The following is a 20484-nucleotide window of genomic DNA, read 5'->3' as shown; positions in this document are numbered from 1 at the left end:
AATGATTGACTACAGAATTTGAACTGTCTACAGGTGGGGATCAATTATCATCTGAATAATCACACTGCCACACAAGAATAGCATGGCCATGGAGTGTGACATATTTTTATCTCTATGCATTTCAATGAAGTCAGGCTGGTACATAAAAGGTTATCACCTAGGAAACATATTTTCCTAAGCACAAGTTAAACATGCAAGCGAGATCAGCATAGATATTCAATTTAGCCGGTCAACCCTAACCTATTAATATTTTAACAAAATCCAGTGAGGATAATTTTTTTCTTTGATCCCATTTCATTTGAGCAGCCTGGAAAGGGAAGAAAAATTAAAAACAAAATAATCAAGCATACAGAATGAGGTTATGTATTAAGTGGGCTATTTAATGTTTCTGGCATTTTATAGCCCTAGGGAAAGCGTGGATGGATTTAACAATCAAGATCTGTGTTCCCTGGGCCCACAAAGTTCGAGAAACATAAAATAATCTATACTTCCAAGCTGACAAATTTTACCTGACACTCCACTTCATCTCACTGGGACTCTCTAAATCAGCATTAATCATATGTTACAGGGAGTAAAAAGAAAAGTAAATCACACTAAGTTGAAAAGTGAGATGGAAGGTCTTTGGGCAAAGATTTTAATCAATAATATGTGGGATAATAACCAAGAACTATTGTTTTAATCTTCAGATATGAAAAGGTAGTGATGCAAAACACAAAGCAACTACAAACTCACTGCTGTTTCACAGGAGTCAGATGCAAAACAAAAGTGGCTTTGTTTGCTCCAAACACCTCCTTTTACCTTTCCCTTTTCAGTCTATTAAAATATTCTGTATTCACTGTCCAACAGGATTTTGAGCAGATCTAACTCTGTAGATAAAAGCTGAATACTGACATTACCCTTGCCACCTACCTGTCTGGGTTCAGAATGACTAGTGAATTTGCATGCTTCACTGTTGGGGTGCCCAATTTGTCACACCTTTGAGGATGTGATTTTCAGAAAGTGATGAGCATCTAAAGCCAAGCCCTTCTGTGGTATTTCAAGTTGGACACCCAAAAAAATAAAACATGCCCAGTCCTTTCCAGTCTCTCTTCTTCCTGCCCATCCCCACAAGTTAACAGGCAGGGAAAGCATAAAGATATTGCTAATTACCCAATCCTTTTTATAGTTTGAATATTTGTTTGCCATTTAAGGCTCCTTTGTAGTTTAATGGACCCAGATCCTCAGCTGGTGCAAGTCTGCATAGCTACATCACCAGTTTATGCCATCAGAGGATCTGGCTCATAAAATATAAGACTATAATTGATCTGACCTCTGGCTACTCATACAGCTTGGTTCATGACCTCTAACTTTACTCACCCCTCCAGTAATGTATGTAATAATATTTGGTTTGCTTAGTTGTGAACAGGAGGTGGGGACACTAGACCTAGCACATGCTTTTGTAATTAATTATTATTATTATTATAGGAGGTGGGGAGGGAATTACAGGTCAGATTGAAACCTAACCCTAATCCAGTGCAGCTTGTCTATTAATGCAAAACAGTTTTGAAACTGTGAATGGAACTCAAATAATTCCTTCACCATGGCTCTGTGTGGAGCTTAATGGGACAGCACTTGCATGGTTAGATAAAAAGAGAAAATCTGTTCATAATCATGGAAACAAGTAGGAACCATTTCCCTGAGCAGCCCTATGAAGGAGGCAACTTCTGCTGGGTACCCTTACTGTTGGAAGCTCCAGGAGAGAGTGAATCATGTTATCTTCCTCTTACTGTACTTCTCTTTCAGAATCAATTTATTTTTTTCTTTCTGGACATGGTCAAAGTTAGAGCTGATCCAAAAAAGGTTCCAATTTGGGACAAAGTAGAAGTCTCAGTATTTTTCATGAAACAATATATTCAGAGATATTTCATTTTGACCTTATCCAAACATTTTGATTTGATAAACACTGAACAGTTTCATTTTTGACTTTTATATTATGTTTAGATATAATATTTTGACAATTTCCCAAACATTTCAATTAAATCAATATATTTCCACCAAATGTTTTGATTTCATCAAATCAGTATTTAATCAAAGCTTTTTTATTTATACTGCACAATCTCAGAAGCCATCCATCTTTATTCTGAAGCCTTTTTATTTTGGGCTTGATTCCACTAAAGGCAATGGAAAGACAGACTCCCAAGAATTCATTCAGAGTTGGAAAAAACTACTTAAACTTAATAAGAAACTACTTTAACAGAAGCAAAATTTCCTCATCGTGACTCTATTAGAAAGGAAAAAATAATTTATAATTAACCATTTATCTGCAGGCTGTAGTCTCTTTCTCCTCTCATGCAATATCCATGAGAAAAATCACAATTATCTCAATTGTATCCATTTATCCTGTTTTAGACCCTATTTTACATATAGGGAATGGTGCTGAAGCAGGTGATATCTACAAAATCAGCATGAACTTTTTCTGACAAACAGCTATTTAGAAAGGCTGTTCCTTTGCATTCAACAATCTATTGTAAGTGATTTCTAGAAAGTTACTGGGCTAAGTGAATAAACTCAATGACATGTTTTGCAGGAATAATGAAAGAGTTAACTCTAAATGTAATGGTGTTTTTAACTTCAATCCCCACTTAACTGGACTTAGTAAAGACTAATGGCCAACCCTTTGAACCTTCAAGTCTCAAAAGGTTTAATTTGTTATTTCACAGAAAAACATGAATAAATAATGAAAAGAAGGGACACAGCAGCCAAAGACAATTCACAAGTGTCATTTACATATACAGCAAGGTTCAGAATTCCTAGAATCACTCATTACCACAATGTCATAAAAAGACAACTCAAGTTTAGGAAGGCAGCTAAAACCCAGTGCCATTCCTTTCCAAGTACGTAGTACATTAAAAAACATACAGTATTCTCTGAACTCATTTCAGTTCCATAGTATCTGGAACCCAGAGAGCTACCATGTATTGAACTGACCAACACAAATACTTTAGCATGCTGACTCTTATAAGCTGAAGATGTGTTCAGTAGCTTATATTTGGCTAAGGAGAAAATGAATACTGTGGTAAATGTGGCACTGGAAATTAATTTTAACTGCTCTGTCAGGTGGTAAATAGATGTACCATTACAACAGTGTTATAGAAAGGGGATTTTGTACACAAAACTAAATTTCCTTCCTCAACAGTGGTTTATTGCAATAAAGAATGCTCAATAACTGGAATTACTACAGGCAAACACTAATGGAGAAAAGGAAATATAGCGTGTGAACAGAGAAACAAATGTATATTAAATCTCATGGACATCATCTAAAAGTTTCCTGTGGCTTCTTAAAGATGCACAAAGTAGACAGTGCATCTAGTTTTGTGTTTAATTGTTTCCCTCTGGGAAAATGGTTACATGGCCGTAAATAAGTGAATCACATGAAAACATCTATACTCACTAAAGGCTCACTAAAGTAATGGGGAGGCTGATAAGAACTATTTTGTTCTCAAGCAGCTAACAGCAAGAGATTTCATTTCCTATACTTGCATCTCACAATTTGCAAGATACAACTATTTGGATTATGGTAGCAACTGGAAGCCCCCAACAAGGTAAAGATTATATTTATGTAAGATGCTATATACATACATAATAAAAATAGACCAAAGAGCTTATATGACAGAGAAAAGGTATGGGGAAAAGGAAATACCATCCAGATTTTACAAATGAGGAATTCTGGAACAGAGAGAGAGACTGAGTGATTTGCCTGAGGTCACACAGGGAGTCTATGGTTGAATCAACTGAACCCAGATCTCCTGAGAATCAACTCAATGACAAACAAAAGACCATTCTTTCCCTTCAGCTGAAAGTAAAGTCTGACCAAAATGTGAATAAAGTTTATGACTGCTACTTGGGTAGTTTATTCTGAGACACACTTTTTCTAGACTCTTACAGAACGTCTAATATGTGTGCTACTTGATAACGATCTATTTGATATTAGTTTATGCTTTTTTCTTTAATAGAATTTTTTCCTGTTTTTTGGGTCTCCTCCAACAAGATGGCCTACCAAGTGAAAGCATGCAAAATTCATGGAGGATAGGTCCATCAATGGCTATTAGCCATGATGGGCAAGGATGGTGTCTCTAGCCTCTGTTTGCCAGAAGCTGGGAACGGGCAACAGAGAATTGATCACTTGATTACTAGCTCTGTTCATTCCCTGTGGGGGCACCTGGCATTGGCCTCTGTCAAAGACAGGATACTGGACTAGATAGACCTTTAGTCTGACCCAGTATGGCCATTCTGATGTTCTTATGTTAAATCTAGCATTGATGCATGAAAATAAAAATACACATGCTTGGATAGCTTTGCAGCTCGTATTAGCTATTAAAAGACGAAAGGCAAGCTGGTTGTGTTTTGGTTAGGGAAGTTCCAAATATCATCTTGTTGTTTTATCAGCATCAGTATCTGATGGTGGTATTTGGCTGAACATAAACAGTGGGCAGAGCAATAATAAAATAATATGCTCTCATGTAAATAAAATGATCCATGAATTTGGTCATCTCAAGCATGGACTTTCTGGTGCTATGGGGAGATATTTACACTGACACCAATCCCATCTTAATTTCAACCTGGAATGTGCATTCTCTGTTAGATCTAGAGTTCAAATAGGAAACTTCCTACTTGCAACCGATGTAGCAACACCACCTCCCTGGCATTGAGTCAAGCTGAACCAAACACAGGTAAACTGGTTTGGACAGTTTTGACACTTCAGTGGGAATTAAATGGTGTATAGGACATAGGTGTGCCCTCTCAACACAGGCGTGAATTTCACCTCAGGGTAGAATGGGGCACAGCTAATACCAGAGTAGGGTAAACAAATAAGGCCTGAAATGGATTTTAAGGCCAGAAGGGATCACCTAGCCTGTCTTTATGTATAACAGACAACAGAACTTCACCAAGTGACTCCTGCATCTAGCCCAACTACTTGCAGCTGAAATGAAGCATCTTTTAGAAAAAGATATCCAATCTGATGTAAAGATTCCCAGGAATGGAGAATTTTCAGCAGACACGGAATTGATCTTTGGCTAGGCACTTGGAAATATCGGCAACGTTTTATTTGTTCATGGTAGCATCCATGATATGCTAGATTCCTGCCACACTTTTACGGAGGGACAATCCCTGCCCCAAAGAGTTATCAAAGGACAGTCAAGTAGATAGAGGTTAGGGGAAGAGAACACAGTACAACATTTTTGTCCAAGTCAGTTAGACTCTCCAAGAAGTGGATCTTTAAAAGAGAGAGAGAGAGAGAGAGAGTGTGTGTGTGTGTGTGTGTGTGTGTGTGAGAGAGAGACAAAAGGGGGAGGGGATTATATACCATGTAAATACTGTTTTTCTTTTAATAACCAGTTCAGGCTGGGAGCATTTGTATATGTGAGCAGTAGCAGTACCTTGGCGCAGCTTCAGCAAGCACGTAGGCACCTGCTTAACTTTAAGCAATATGCTTAAGTCTATCCCTATCTAGCAAAGCACTTATGCAGGTGCTTAAAATTAAGCATGTGCATCAATTTTACTGATTTATATTGGACTTAAGCATATCCTGAAATACTTAATTTAATCAGGACCCTCATGAATGAACAAATGATAGATAATTGAAATATTTGGGCTTATTTTTATGTGGCTCTCTGTAGCTAGTGCACTGTAAGTGATTTATTTGCTTCACATAACAAGGTCATATATAATCTCTACTCTCCTTTTACACCTAATGGCTAGACCTACAATAATTTCTAAACTTTAATTTATCCTTTTTACAGTTGCTGTATTTTTCATGCTTGACAGTAAGGACAAAGGAGGAGTACCCTAGTCAGGATGATTTTATTCCTCCACAAGTTGTTGTGTAACTTATCTAGCCTTGGCAGATATAAAGGTTTTAAAATGCAGTTTAAGTATTGAAAGAGTGCTACTGCAACAGTCACCTCAGAAGTCATGCACTTACTACTTCCTTTCATTTTGAAGACCTGTAAGTCCTCTGCATTAATCTTTAACAAGCTATTAACACAAGCAGTCTGTAAACCTTTTCAGAGTCTGGTCAATAGCAATGAAGAAAAGTCATCATTTACAGCTGGTTTAGTATAATTATGATTAGCTCTTGTGGGTTGTTTTCTTGGCTGAAGAATGCTGGCCAATTCCTCTGTTTTAATCTCTGTCTCCGTAACATAGATGAAAGGTAGGTTTCCCTGTCACACTGCTTCAAAACTATCCAATTCACTTCACTCTGTCTCAGTATCTCCCCTTAAAAGCATTTGCAATAGAGAGTTCCAGAAAAGTCTTATACATATTAATTCCATCCAGGTGGCATATTAGTAAAGATACTATCCAACTTGTTTGGGCAATGCTCATATAAAGCAAAAGAATGAGAAGCCTCAAATCAATTTACAATTTGCAAACAAAATAATAATCCATAATAATTATTAGCAACAATAATCTCTCAATAGTCTCTAAATATTTTTTTCTCTCTATATTACTTTAGCCCTCTTGCCCCCTTGTACTGAATAAATATAATGCTGGTTTTATGGACAATAATGTTTTAGAGTATTTTGTAATGCATACCAATTTGTCACACACCCATATTAAATATTCTTCTATTGGCTTTTATTAATTTTATTAAATAAAAATTCCGGTGGCACGAAACCTGGAACATCTGCTTCATTAACTTACTGCTATATGGGTTACAAATATCACCCTGGCTTTTGTATGTGTTCCTGATGATTTTGTCATTTTCCCCTGCTGCTAGCAACACTTGCCAATAATAATATTTACTAGGAGAATATTTCTCACCTGTGTGAGAATGAATTTAATGATTGAATCTTTATTAAATAACATCATAAACAAAACATAGACATGGGGAAACATGAAAACACCTACATTCCATCTGTTCAAGTGTGATACACTTCAGAGCTCCCATTTCACATGTAAAACAGAATATGATTTATAATTTATACCTAGCTGGTGCAATCCTTATTGAAGAAAAAACACTTTGATGAAATGTTGGCTTTATGCTATCATGAAGCTATTGAGAGAATCACAGAACATTTGGCAATTTACCTCAACTACTGCATCTTTGAAGTTTGGGTATTTATATTTTATGCATTTTTCAAATAAATTGTACTATTGAACACAAGTATAAAAAATGCCTTAGTTTGAATCAGTGCTGAAATGTAATTACGGCATTAACCAAAGTAGACTGCTGCAGATTTTTGCAGACTTTTGGGTAGTGTTTAAGGCCTGGTTCTAAGAATATTTCAAATATTCAAGGAAGTGGGCTCTTACATACTCTCCCCTGATTTATTTGAAATCTATAACATACAAAAGATTCACAGAAGAAAAGTAGAGAAACGCAGCTATCATACTCTTCAGAGCTTTAATATATTGGCTAATAGTTGTAGGGTTTGTAGATCAATATAGTTATAGATTTTTGAGAGAATGGGATCCAGATCTGGGGTCCAATCCTGCAGCCAATATATTTGTGAATAATCCCATTGATCTGAAATAGACTGTTCCCGTAAGGGTGAAATTCACTGCTGTATAAAGGATTATGTACCACAAAAACCCTGTTTCAAGGGCTTACATTGGTCTGTTGGTGGACTGGCCTTGTGCTAGTCCTCTGCACAGTGGTGAGCTTCACACCCTTGTGAATAGTCCATCTCAAATCCATGGGATTATTCCCAAGTGTAAAGGATGCACAGTTAGATCCCAGATAGGGATCCCATTCTCTGAAGGCATAAGGATTAATCCCTCGATTACTAGTAAAGGCAAGGGAGCTCAGATTCAGGAAAGGTACTTAGGTATCTAATTCCCATTGAAGTCACTGAGAGTTAAGCACCTTAATACCTTTGTGAATCTGGGCCTTTATTTCCTACTGAAACAAATTATGCTTTAATAACCAAATAATTTGGAATGGTTTCTCTCTGATTTGACAGTTTCATCAACAAACTTCAGTTGAGAGAAATATTGCATTTGTATTCTGTTTTCAGTCCATTAAAAATAAGTGTTCTAAACTGATCTAGTATATTTCACTGTACCGGCTAGTATTTAAACCTGTGCGGCATGTTAGTTGAAAATAAAAAAAACTGCTAGATTGTGGTTGGTCCTCAAATGTGTGTGCAAAGGGAGGCCTGCAAAGAGGCTTTCCCCTATCCTGTGGGAATACCAGCCACAACTGCAGTCCCTTCTTGCTTATTCAGAAGCGGATTCACTCCAAAGGGGCTGGGAACAGACAGGACCCTGGTCTCATTCTCCTCTGCACCTGACTGCAGTGTGGGACTGGCTTACAAGAGGGAGTATGCTGCATTCCCAGAAGGGACATGCTACTCCATTGCAGGGGCTCTGGGCTGAATGCCATTGGCACAATCTAGCTGGAAATGATTACATCATTGAAATTGCTCTATGTTAATTTTTTCCCAACATGTCTTTATTCATACCAGCAGAAGGGAGTAACATACAGATTCCTGCTACATCTAGCAGGACTTTTATTTCACTGTTATGAAACCCAATCCTTTAACACTGCTGAGCATAGGCTGGGATCTTCCAAGGGATCTAGAGGAGTTAGGTATCCAAGTCCAATTGAAACTCAGTGGCACCGCAATTTTAACTCGCTTAGGCTATGTCTACACGACTGCAGTAAGTACTCTACGTAGCTGGAGTTGACGTACCTTAGGTTGAATTACCACGGGGTCTATACCGCGGGGGGTTGACAGCAGAAACTCCTCCGTTGATTTACTTTACTTTTCTCGTCGGGAGTAGAGTACAGGGGTCGACTGGAGAGCAATCTGCTGTCATTTTTGCGGGTCTTCACTAGACCCGCTAGATCAACCACCGGTGGATCGATCTCAGAGCATTGATCCCGGCTGTAGTGTAGACATAGCCTTCATCTCCTATGAAAATCCCATCCATAATGCATACTACCATGAATAGTCCTATTTAAGACAATGAGACTACTCCTAGCAGTAGTTACTGCCTTCTAGTATTAAATGTTTACAGGGTCAGACCAGTAGAGAGTACAATGAAAAGAACCAGACTATTTTATACTGTTGTATCTAACCAAGGCTTCCAAATGCTTTGGACGCATTTTTGAGACACATTAATCATTTACCGAATGATGTAAGGTCATGGCAGGAGCCTTTAACTTTCGGTAGGAAGAAATTAGTATCTGAGGCAAGTGGGAAAGCAGTCCATTTCCTGGTGAAATTGCAACCTCAAAATAAGAAAAATTGCTGCCAGGAGTTAATTTGAGGGGCAGCTTTGCAACAGGAGGAAAGAGATAGTGTGCAAGAATGATGTAGCTAAAACATTTTTTTTTAAAAAACAAACACAAATATTAAAACCGTCACTCGAGCAGTTGCAGCTGTTCTACAGAATGTTTCAAGTGTGCAAAGCAGAAAGAAGGCAGCTTACTGAGCACACTGGGGACAGAAACAGCAGGCAACACCTGTACTTGGGCAGGTGCAATGGACAGCAGACACCTCCTGTAGGGGGTTGACATCTGTGGGGTGATGACAGTCAGGCCTGTTGATGTCTTCATGGTAGATCAAAGAAATTCTTGAGGGGTCAGTGGAGGATGACATGTCGGTTGGACAGCTGTACTGGTTGAGAGACTTTCAGGCAGGTGATCCACTCACACTGTCATTTTGGGTCTGTGTCAAGTAGGCATCTCTTCTCTTTATGTTCTGACTAATGCTATATCTTCACATTACTCCACTGCTTTTTAGCAGAATGTTTGGATACTGTGTATATTTTTACGAGTCAGATCTCAAAGAGCCACGAAATGAATCCAGTGTGTTCCCATTGGACGGCATTTGTTTCAGAAGCCTCTCTGACTAATATGTTTGTTTAAAGGATGATCATTCTCCTGAGAAGCAAATATTATTCATTAACTTAAAAGACTCAGGTGCTAAAGAGTTTGTCAAAAATGACTTATTCCATTGGAGACTGTGCTCCCTCTAGCATATCCCTCCAATTTTTTTGTTGACTAATTTCAAAGTTTCTGCAATGCAAATGGTGTGAAAACACACCCACTACTCTTATCCTAAAACCAATGGCCCAGACCCTCACTTGGTGTAAACTATGCCAGTTTACTTCAGCTGAAGAACTGGCTGCATCTGCCTGTCTGAAACAACACTCAGAAGATAAATATTTTTAACAAATGCTGAAGCTTATCCGTTTTAAAAAAAATATAGTAGCATTATAAATCAAGAGCTAAGAGAACATTAACAATGTTTAAAGCAAACTTCTGGAAAATACACTTGATTATTTAAATATTTTTGCATCTATATTTCATACAGAAGGCTGCCTTCAGCACTATCAAATTGCAGGGAAGCTTTTAAAAAAATTTCCTCTCTAAAGCTTTCATGATCTCAGTTTTCTGATAACTTATCACTATTAATTAGAGCTGTGCAAAACTTTCATCAGGAAACCGAAAACCAGACAAAACTCATTCAGGAGCATCTAGATCCAACTTTAATCAAGCCTGTGCTGATTTATGCTTTTAGGTGGAAATCATGTAAAACTCATAAGTTCCAATGGAGTTTCTCTTCGAATGTTCATCTTTGCACCCTCCATTTTTCTTTTCTGCTATGCTCTGGCTAGCCGCTTTATGCATGTGAGTGTTCCCCCATCATCCTCTTCTGACTCCAGGTAGGTCCCAAAATCATGAGATTTAAAGACAGCAGCTAAATCAGAAGACATTGCCAGACCTGCTCTGAAACCCTGACAGGAATTTTAACCAAGATAGGCAGCCTACTGTGAATCAAAGAGAGGGACTTTAGAGTTATGTATCTGAATGCTTTGAACTTAAAAGAGGTTTGACTCAGTTCCATTCTGAGCTGCAGTTCTAGAATTTATTTTACTTCAAACTAATTCCCTATCCATGATGAAAATTTAACCTTTTAATGCTATGAAAGTCAGGGAGACATTTGAAAATGTAAACTCTAAGCACAAGCTCCTATAAATCCTTATTTAAGAGGTAGTTCTATTATTGTAACTCATATGAGGAATGCCATAGAAATCAATGAGATTATTCTCGAGGGTGATAGGTCATTATGTGTTTGTGTGGTGGGCCCTAAGCTAATATTCACACAAGATGATCGCTAAGAACCAAACTGAGCCTTAGGATATCTATGGCTCTCATTGACATTGAGTTAATGAGTCCACACGTGTGACTGAAGACCTCTATAAGCCACACACATTTCCCCCCAAACCATTTAGGCCCCAAATTTCATGTAGACAGCAGCCTACCCCTGCTCAAAACCCTGTTGGCTATATAATCCTCCTGCACAGAGCTCACTGCAGTATTCAGGCTTTAAAGAAAATGAATTCCCCCTTGCTTCTGTGCCAGTACCTCCTGTTGTCTACTTTCTCCTGTACCGCCATACCATCCCCCTACATATACTGACTCTGGCAAGTTTTGTGACACACACACCATGCTAAAGCTGATTTCATATGCTTGGAACAGGGGAATCAAAAATGACATACAAGAGATATGAGCTAGGTGCGGTGCACATATGGGAAGACAAATGTTCTAAGTGAGTCCTTCTGAGGCTAATCTTACTGTAAATAATATGTAGGAAATATGTGAAAATGTCAGCTCTATGTTAACTCACAATGGTTGGCTTTCACGCCAACTTGAAACAAATCCAAAGAGAAAAATACAAGAGAAAGTTGCATTGTTATTTAGTAAGTTACTCCTCCCTAAAATTAACTATAGATTGAAAATCTAACAAGCATTCAAAATAATATCAGTGTCCAGGCTATTAACGTTTCTAGATGCATAAACAATTAAATTAAACAGACTATATCTGGATCCAATTATTTTTACAACATTTTAAATTTAAAAAACTATCTCCTAGGACATGGACTGCGTATTTTTCTATGTAATTTCTCTTAAAAACCAGGAGTGATTTTTCTTAATAAAAAGAAGCATACCATTTCATTCAAAATCAAACACTTCTGAAGTGCGTCAGACCCATGTACAAAATATCTTGTCAGAGAAAGGTATCAGTGCTTTTAACACAATCCTATTCCATTGAAGTTAAAGTAAGGTGAACGCCTCAGTTAAAAAAAAAAATCACAGCATATAAAACATTTTCCGTTTTTCCCGCTTTAGCATCAAAGACATGTTTACTGCAAACATGAAGTATAAGGGAAATGAAATGGTGAAAGATGGTTGCAACATAGTTTTTACACATTTATTTTTAGAACTTTTGCATTTGAGGCCTAATAACCATAAACTCTAGTTTTCAAATTTAGCATACCCCAGTGTTTCATTTCCCCTGCCAGTTGGATGTTACTGCACATTCCCAATCTCTAAAAAGTTTTATAAGGATTAAGTGACCTTTACATGACTGCAATACTCTTTTGTTCTTTCCTCACAGAACCCAATTCTGCCAGGTGCTAAGAGCCTGCAAACTTCTGCTGATTTCAATGAGTTGAGCACATTCAAGACTAACTCAGCATCTTGCAAGATTGAGATCTTAATGCCTGCTCCTGCTCCCATGGAAGCCAATACAGATTTTACTACTGACTTTAATGGGAACAGACTCAGGCCCTTAATGGCTAACAGTTATTCACGATAAAAAGTACAAAGACACCCTCAAGTTCCCGTCTCCAGCTTGAACTTTCATTGCTGCTTTTATTGTAACTGTGAATTCAGTCCATGTCATGTGTTCCTTTGTTCTTAAGCTTGACATATGTTTTAATGCACAGTGCAAATCTACATGCAAAAAATAAGTGTGCCTGCCTATAGGGGCATTAATACTGTATGCAGCAAACATGGTTATAGTTATAGTTTAAAAGCAACACCGCCAATGACAGTGCAGCTTAATATTTCAAACTCCCAGCCCCTCTTGCAAGCTCCCCCCTGCCCACAAAAAAAAAACAACAAAAAACCCAAGACATGCTGAGCATACAAATTATGTCACTGACATCTGGAAATAGGCACAACTACCCAAGTAAAAAATAAACACCAGAGAGGTCACAGCTTTAACAGACTGTCATTCTATATTTAAACTGATTGATTCACACAAAGGTATAATCATAGAGAACACTGGGATCTGCAGCTCAGAAGATTCAAAGTTTCAGGCACAATGATTTTGGCAGGAAATTTGTATTTAAAAAAAGAGTATATCTGGAATAAGCTAATTGATGCATTCAATATTATTATGATTCACACAATAATTTAAACTTCAAATGTGAATAATGCCTATTTATTTTTCTACCTAACAACTTACTTTTAACATGTATCATTTGCAGGACGTTCTTTGCATAATATCTATTGGTTATGCAAATAAAAGGCTTTGGTGAATAATGTACAGTAACTAATTTGTATAATCAGTTTCCCTCAATTCAGTGTGATAATGATATGTAAAGCACTACAGACTGTCTGTGAAATGAATTCTGTCTCAATTGCTAGTCAACTAGCCATTAGACCTTTGCACAGGATCGCTGTAAGAAAAGCAGAAAAACCCACACACATTCTTTCAATTTCTAAAGGGAAATTTGACTCTAGCTGTAGAACAAAGAAAGAAGAAATAGAAGTAAAAGAAAATCAAAGAAAAAGTGATTTGGATTCAAGGGGATCAGATGTTTCACTTATTGCAGGTTGGAGACCTTCAATCAGTCAAATGAAAGACACATTTGTATTAAAATACCTACAAGGCAGAGAGAAAGCCTTGATCAGGTGTATTAGATTTAAGTTACAGCTCTCTTGCTGAGAGATGTGAACCTACCTTCCAGTCTATCTGTTCTCAATATTGAAGGTTTTCTGTGTTACAAACAGATGAAAGGTAGCTCATTTGCCTTCCCACATATCTGCTAGACATTAACTGTACATTTTAAGCATATGCTGCAAGGAGATGTGAACTTACTATATGCCAAACAGACAAAAATATTCATCTGTAAAAAGGGATGATGTTGAATTATGTTATGGGTGTGACATAAATCTAACAGAAGCGAGGCTAGTCAATGGTAAGGCTGAAGTTCCATTATAGACTGTCTTCTCTCTTAAGATTTCTATTGTCTTCAGTGGGAGTTTTGCCTAAGGGCTTATTATTTCTGTTATGGTTGCGCCTAGAGACCCCAAACAGGGATTATGGCCCTGTTGTACTAGTTGTACAGACAAACACAGGGACATACCCTGCCCTAGTCCCTGCTGAGTGAAGATGGAACAATGTGGTTCCAAGTCTCACTAGCAGGAGGTGCAGAAGGTTAAAGCCAAACACTCAGATCTTTACTCAGTTTTCACTCTGTCCCTTCATCAGACAGATTCATTGAGTTTGCCTGAACATAAGGAACAGAGTCAAAACTGACTACACAGCCTTCAGGATTTCAACCAATGAATAAAATAAAATAAATAAGAGGGTATGTATATTTAGCCTTTCCATAGGAGACTCTCAAAATGCTTTACAGACCAACGGGCTACAATAACACTACATGAAGCAGGTAATTCGTATTTTTGTTCTGCAGGGGGATAAGTAGGGGCACAGAGCTAAGTGTTTTGGCCAAGGACACACCCAACTGAGAGGCTGGCAAATAGAGGGCCTCAGCCCTTTCCTCATGTAAGTGCTTATATGGCTCTTGTAGTAAGAGGCCCTGAAACATAAACCCTTGTATCAGAGGCCTGGTCTGAGGCCTAAAGCCTGAACCAAAGTACTTCCAGGCATTGCTAAGCAAAGCTGGGCTGTGAGCCAAAGGCAGGCCCTAATTGCAGAACTTGGCAAGAAAAGGGCTCCTAAAAAGCATGCGCTAATGATATAAGGAGTAATAAGAGGAACGTGTGCCAAGATGGCACCTGGACATCCCAATACAAGGACACTTCACAGAGATAACAAGGAACAGCCCAGTGCATCCCAAAGACAGGGTCAAAAGGACAGCATGATGGGGACAGCAGACAGCAGCGGGGACAGCAGAGCAGCTCACAGCAGGAGTTTGCCTGGGAGTTCGCCTGGAGTGAGCCCAGTGAGGCTTACATCTTGCCAACGTCTCTGAGGAAGCTCATAGTAGGTAGGTGATATGGAAGGGGGGGGTTCAGCTGCTGTGACCTGCACTGGATGTGCCATGTTTGTCTTTCTTCCACAGGACAGAAGCGACTTTGTCTGTACAAAGTGCAAGCTGGTCTCCATATTGGAAGAGAAGATTGAAGGTCTGGAGCAACAGGTAACGACCCTGCGTTGTATACGAGAGACTGAGGATTTTCTGGACCAAACTCAGGATAGCCTTCTAGGGGCACAAAGCTCTAAAGATATAGAGCAGGTTGCACAGAGGAGCCAAGAGGCCAGTGAAGAAGCTTGGCAACATGTGACCTCCAGAAGAGGTAAGCGGAATGTCCGGGTTCCAGTAACACAGACACAGGTAACTAACCGCTTTCATGTTCTCTCCACAGGTACCATTGCGGAGAGTGGACCAGATGATATGTCTGGGGGGAGAAAGCAGAAGGAGACCCCGCTGGTTGGGAGGCATGAGATGCGATGTCCTGAGGTTGGGGGTTCCACGACCACCACTCCCAAGAGGAGAAGGCGGGTGGTGGTGGTCGGGGACTCTCTCCTCCGGGGGACTGAGTCATCTATCTGCCGCCCTGACCGGGAAAACCGAGAAGTCTGCTGCTTGCCAGGGGCTAAGATTCGTGATGTGACGGAGAGACTGCCGAGACTCATCAAGCCCTCGGATCGCTACCCCTTCCTGCTTCTCCACGTGGGCACCAATGATACTGCCAAGAATGACCTTGAGCGGATCACTGCGGACTACGTGGCTCTGGGAAGAAGGATAAAGGAGTTGGAGGCGCAAGTGGTGTTCTCGTCCATCCTCCCCGTGGAAGGAAAAGGCCTGGGTAGGGACCGTCGAATCGTGGAGGTCAACGAATGGCTACGCAGGTGGTGTCGGAGAGAAGGCTTTGGATTCTTTGACCATGGGATGGTGTTCCATGAAGGAGGAGTGCTGGGCAGAGACGGGCTCCATCTTACGAAGAGAGGGAAGAACATCTTTGCCAGCAGGCTGGCTAACCTAGTGAGGAGGGCTTTAAACTAGGTTCACCGGGGGAAGGAGACCAAAGCCCTGAGGTAAGTGGGAAAGCGGGATACCGGGAGGAAGCACAGGCAGGAATGTCTGAGAGGGGAGGGCTCCTGCCTCATACTGGGAATGAGGGGCGATCAACAGGTTATCTCAAGTGCTTATATACAAATGCACAAAGCCTTGGAAACAAGCAGGGAGAACTGGAGGTCCTGGTGATGTCAAGGAATTATGACGTGATTGGAATAACAGAGACTTGGTGGGATAACTCACATGACTGGAGTACAGTCATGGATGGTTATAAACTGTTCAGGAAGGACAGGCAGGGCAGAAAAGGTGGGGGAGTAGCACTGTATGTAAGGGAGCAGTATGACTGCTCAGAGCTCCGGTACGAAACTGTGGAAAAACCTGAGTGTCTCTGGATTAAGTTTAGAAGTGTGTGCAACAAGAGTGATGTCATGGTGGGAGTCTGCTATAGACCACCGGACCAGGGGGATGAGGTGGATGAGGCTTTCTTCCGGCAACTCACGGAAGCTACTAGATCGCATGCCCTGATTCTCATGGGTGACTTTAATTTTCCTGATATCTGCTGGGAGAGCAATACAGCGGTGCATAGACAATCCAGGAAGTTTTTGGAAAGCGTAGGGGACAATTTCCTGGTGCAAGTGCTAGGGGAGCCAACTAGGGGGAGCGCTTTTCTTGACCTGCTGCTCACAAACCGGGTAGAATTAGTGGGGGAAGCAAAAGTGGATGGGAATCTGGGAGGCAGTGACCATGAGTTGGTTGAGTTCAGGATCCTGACGCAGGGAAGAAAGGTAAGCAGCAGGATACGGACCCTGGACTTCAGGAAAGCAGACTTTGACTCCCTCAGGGAACAGATGGCCAGGATCCCCTGGGGGACTAACATGAAAGGGAAGGGAGTCCAGGAGTGCTGGCTGTATTTCAAGGAATCCCTGTTGAGGTTACAGGGACAAACCATCCCGATGAGTCGAAAGAATAGTAAATATGGCAGGCGACCAGCTTGGCTTAATGGTGAAATCCTAGCGGATCTTAAACATAAAAAAGAAGCTTACAAGAAGTGGAAGGTTGGACATATGACCAGGGAAGAGTATAAAAATATTGCTCGGGCATGTAGGAAAGATATCAGGAGGGCCAAATCGCACCTGGAGCTGCAGCTAGCAAGAGATGTCAAGAGTAACAAGAAGGGTTTCTTCAGGTATGTTGGCAACAAGAAGAAAGCCAAGGAAAGCGTGGGCCCCTTACTGAATGAGGGAGGCAAGCTAGTGACAGAGGATGTGGAAAAAGCTAATGTACTCAATGCTTTTTTTGCTTCTGTTTTCACTAACAAGGTCAGCTCCCAGACTGCTGTGCTGGGCAACACAAAATGGGGAAGAGATGGCCAGCCCTCTGTAGAGATAGAGGTGGTTAGGGACTATTTAGAAAAGCTGGACGTGCACAAGTCCATGGGGCCGGACGAATTGCATCCGAGAGTGCTGAAGGAATTGGCGGCTGTGATTGCAGAGCCCTTGGCCATTATCTTTGAAAACTCGTGGCGAACGGGGGAAGTCCCGGATGACTGGAAAAAGGCTAATGTAGTGCCCATCTTTAAAAAAGGGAAGAAGGAGGATCCTGGGAACTACAGGCCGGTCAGCCTCACCTCAGTCCCTGGAAAAATCATGGAGCAGGTCCTCAAAGAATCAATCCTGAAGCACTTAGAGGAGAGGAAAGTGATCAGGAACAGTCAGCATGGATTCACCAAGGGAAGGTCATGCCTGACTAATCTAATCGCCTTTTATGATGAGATTACTGGTTCTGTGGATGAAGGGAAAGCAGTGGATGTATTGTTTCTTGACTTTAGCAAAGCTTTTGACACGGTCTCCCACAGCATTCTTGTCAGCAAGTTAAGGAAGTATGGGCTGGATGAATGCACTATAAGGTGGGTAGAAAGCTGGCTAGATTGTCGGGCTCAACGGGTAGTGATCAATGGCTCCATGTCTAGTTGGCAGCCGGTGTCAAGTGGAGTGCCCCAGGGGTCGGTCCTGGGGCCCGTTTTGTTCAATATCTTCATAAATGATCTGGAGGATGGTGTGGATTGCACTCTCAGCAAATTTGCGGATGATACTAAACTGGGAGGAGTGGTAGATACGCTGGAGGGGAGGGATAGGATACAGAAGGACCTAGACAAATTGGAGGATTGGGCCAAAAGAAATCTAATGAGGTTCAATAAGGATAAGTGCAGGGTCCTGCACTTAGGATGGAAGAATCCAATGCACCGCTACAGACTAGGGACCGAATGGCTCGGCAGCAGTTCTGCGGAAAAGGACCTAGGGGTGACAGTGGACGAGAAGCTGGATATGAGTCAGCAGTGTGCCCTTGTTGCCAAGAAGGCCAATGGCATTTTGGGATGTATAAGTAGGGGCATAGCGAGCAGATCGAGGGACGTGATCGTTCCCCTCTATTCGACACTGGTGAGGCCTCATCTGGAGTACTGTGTCCAGTTTTGGGCCCCACACTACAGGAAGGATGTGGATAAATTGGAAAGAGTACAACGAAGGGCAACGAAAATGATTAGGGGTCTAGAGCACATGACTTATGAGGAGAGGCTGAGGGAGCTGGGATTGTTTAGTCTGCAGAAGAGAAGAATGAGGGGGGATTTGATAGCTGCTTTCAACTACCTGAAAGGGGGTTTCAAAGAGGATGGCTCTAGACTGTTCTCAATGGTAGCAGATGACAGAACGAGGAGTAATGGTCTCAAGTTGCAATGGGGGAGGTTTAGATTGGATATTAGGAAAAACTTTTTCACTAAGAGGGTGGTGAAACACTGGAATGCGTTACCTAGGGAGGTGGTAGAATCTCCTTCCTTAGAGGTTTTTAAGGTCAGGCTTGACAAAGCCCTGGCTGGGATGATTTAACTGGGACTTGGTCCTGCTTTGAGCAGGGGGTTGGACTAGATGACCTTCTGGGGTCCCTTCCAACCCTGATATTCTATGATTCTATGGACAGATCTGTTTGTTTGAACCAATATGATCAAAGGGGGAGACAGCACCCTAATGAGTCAAGGGGCTGTACCTCAATACATCAGTAGGGATGAGTAATCTGTCCTGCAACTGTATAAAAATAGGTCCGGGAGCGCATAACTTTGTCCAGCCTAGGGGGGCAGTGGGGTGTCCAGCCCCTGACTGAGCTGTGTCCATTGCCAGGGGGCACATATTTGTAGTATGCCCTGTAGAGTCTATAGGAAACTATTGCTGTGCTTTGTTGGACAATAAACCTGGCCGGGTGCCTTCATACCTTACTAGAGTCTGTGGTCTTTGGGGGTTCTCTCAGGGTCTGCTGCGTCAGCTATCTGTGCAAAGCTGGGGCAGCACACAGAGGGAACACGCACACAGCCGACTGTTATCATCATCGAACCAGAGCAGAGCACCACACCAGTAGCTACCGACAACAGCTCTCATCACATGGCCTCACAAGCATCAATGAGCTTATCCTTATGACACCCCATGAGCTAGGGGAATATTACTGTCCCCCTTTCACAGAAGGGAAACTGAGGCAGACAACACTTGCACAGGAAGCCTGTGGCAGAGGCAGGAATAGAACCTAGCTCTCCTGAGACTCAGTGCAGCACCTTAACCATAAGATCATCTGTTAAAGTTCTGGGGCCGGGATTCCACAGAAGAGTAAGGCGCAGCCTAGAGAAGGATGAGGCAATGGTGTCTTTCAGCCAGGTTGGTGCAACCCTGGTAAAATAAAGCAGCTAGGAGTTGTTCTGCTTTATGGTGCCTATCCCCTGTGCTGCCTTATGGGGACTCTGCAGCCCATAGCAGCATATGGGTCATGGACTCTCCTCTTCACCCAGGCACACCCCCAGTGCAAGGACTTGCAAGGGGTTCTGTGTAGGGCAACTACAGATGTCCAACAAAGCGCCTGCATTGGGGTGAATTCCTCCTCAGCCCCTGTATGTCACCACAGTAATGTACAAGGTCTGTAGCTGGAGGGATAATCCCTCTTTGCAGTTAAGTTTCAGACCTGAGCAGAGCATAGCGTAGACAGAGACAGCCATCTCAGCACTAAAAGATGGCTTCCTTATGGGAATGGAGGAAGGTTATTTCAGTATCCTAATTCATGAGATTGGTCCCACTGATCACAGGACCTAGTCTTTTGTCAACAAAAGTGCATTAGTAGAAAAGTCAGAAAAACACGCACTGTACTGTCAGTTAGAAGAGTGAGACAATTATTCACGAAGAGCCTCATGTGTGTTACTCCAGTTTTATGCTGGCATAAAACCATTGAAGTCCATGACATAAAACTGGTATACATCCTGAATCAGGCTTCAAAATTTCTAAATTTAATAGCTGACATCTGACTGCTATTCTATATAAACTATTGCTACAGTGATTTCTGCTTTCACAGACACCCTTCATGTTTGCGTGAGTTTTAAATCACCCTGCTTGTTACAAAAAA

The sequence above is a fragment of the Dermochelys coriacea genome, chromosome 12, assembly GCF_009764565.3.
Source record: "Dermochelys coriacea isolate rDerCor1 chromosome 12, rDerCor1.pri.v4, whole genome shotgun sequence".
NCBI lineage: Eukaryota > Metazoa > Chordata > Testudines > Dermochelyidae > Dermochelys > Dermochelys coriacea.
Note: the sequence above shows the minus strand (reverse complement) of the source record.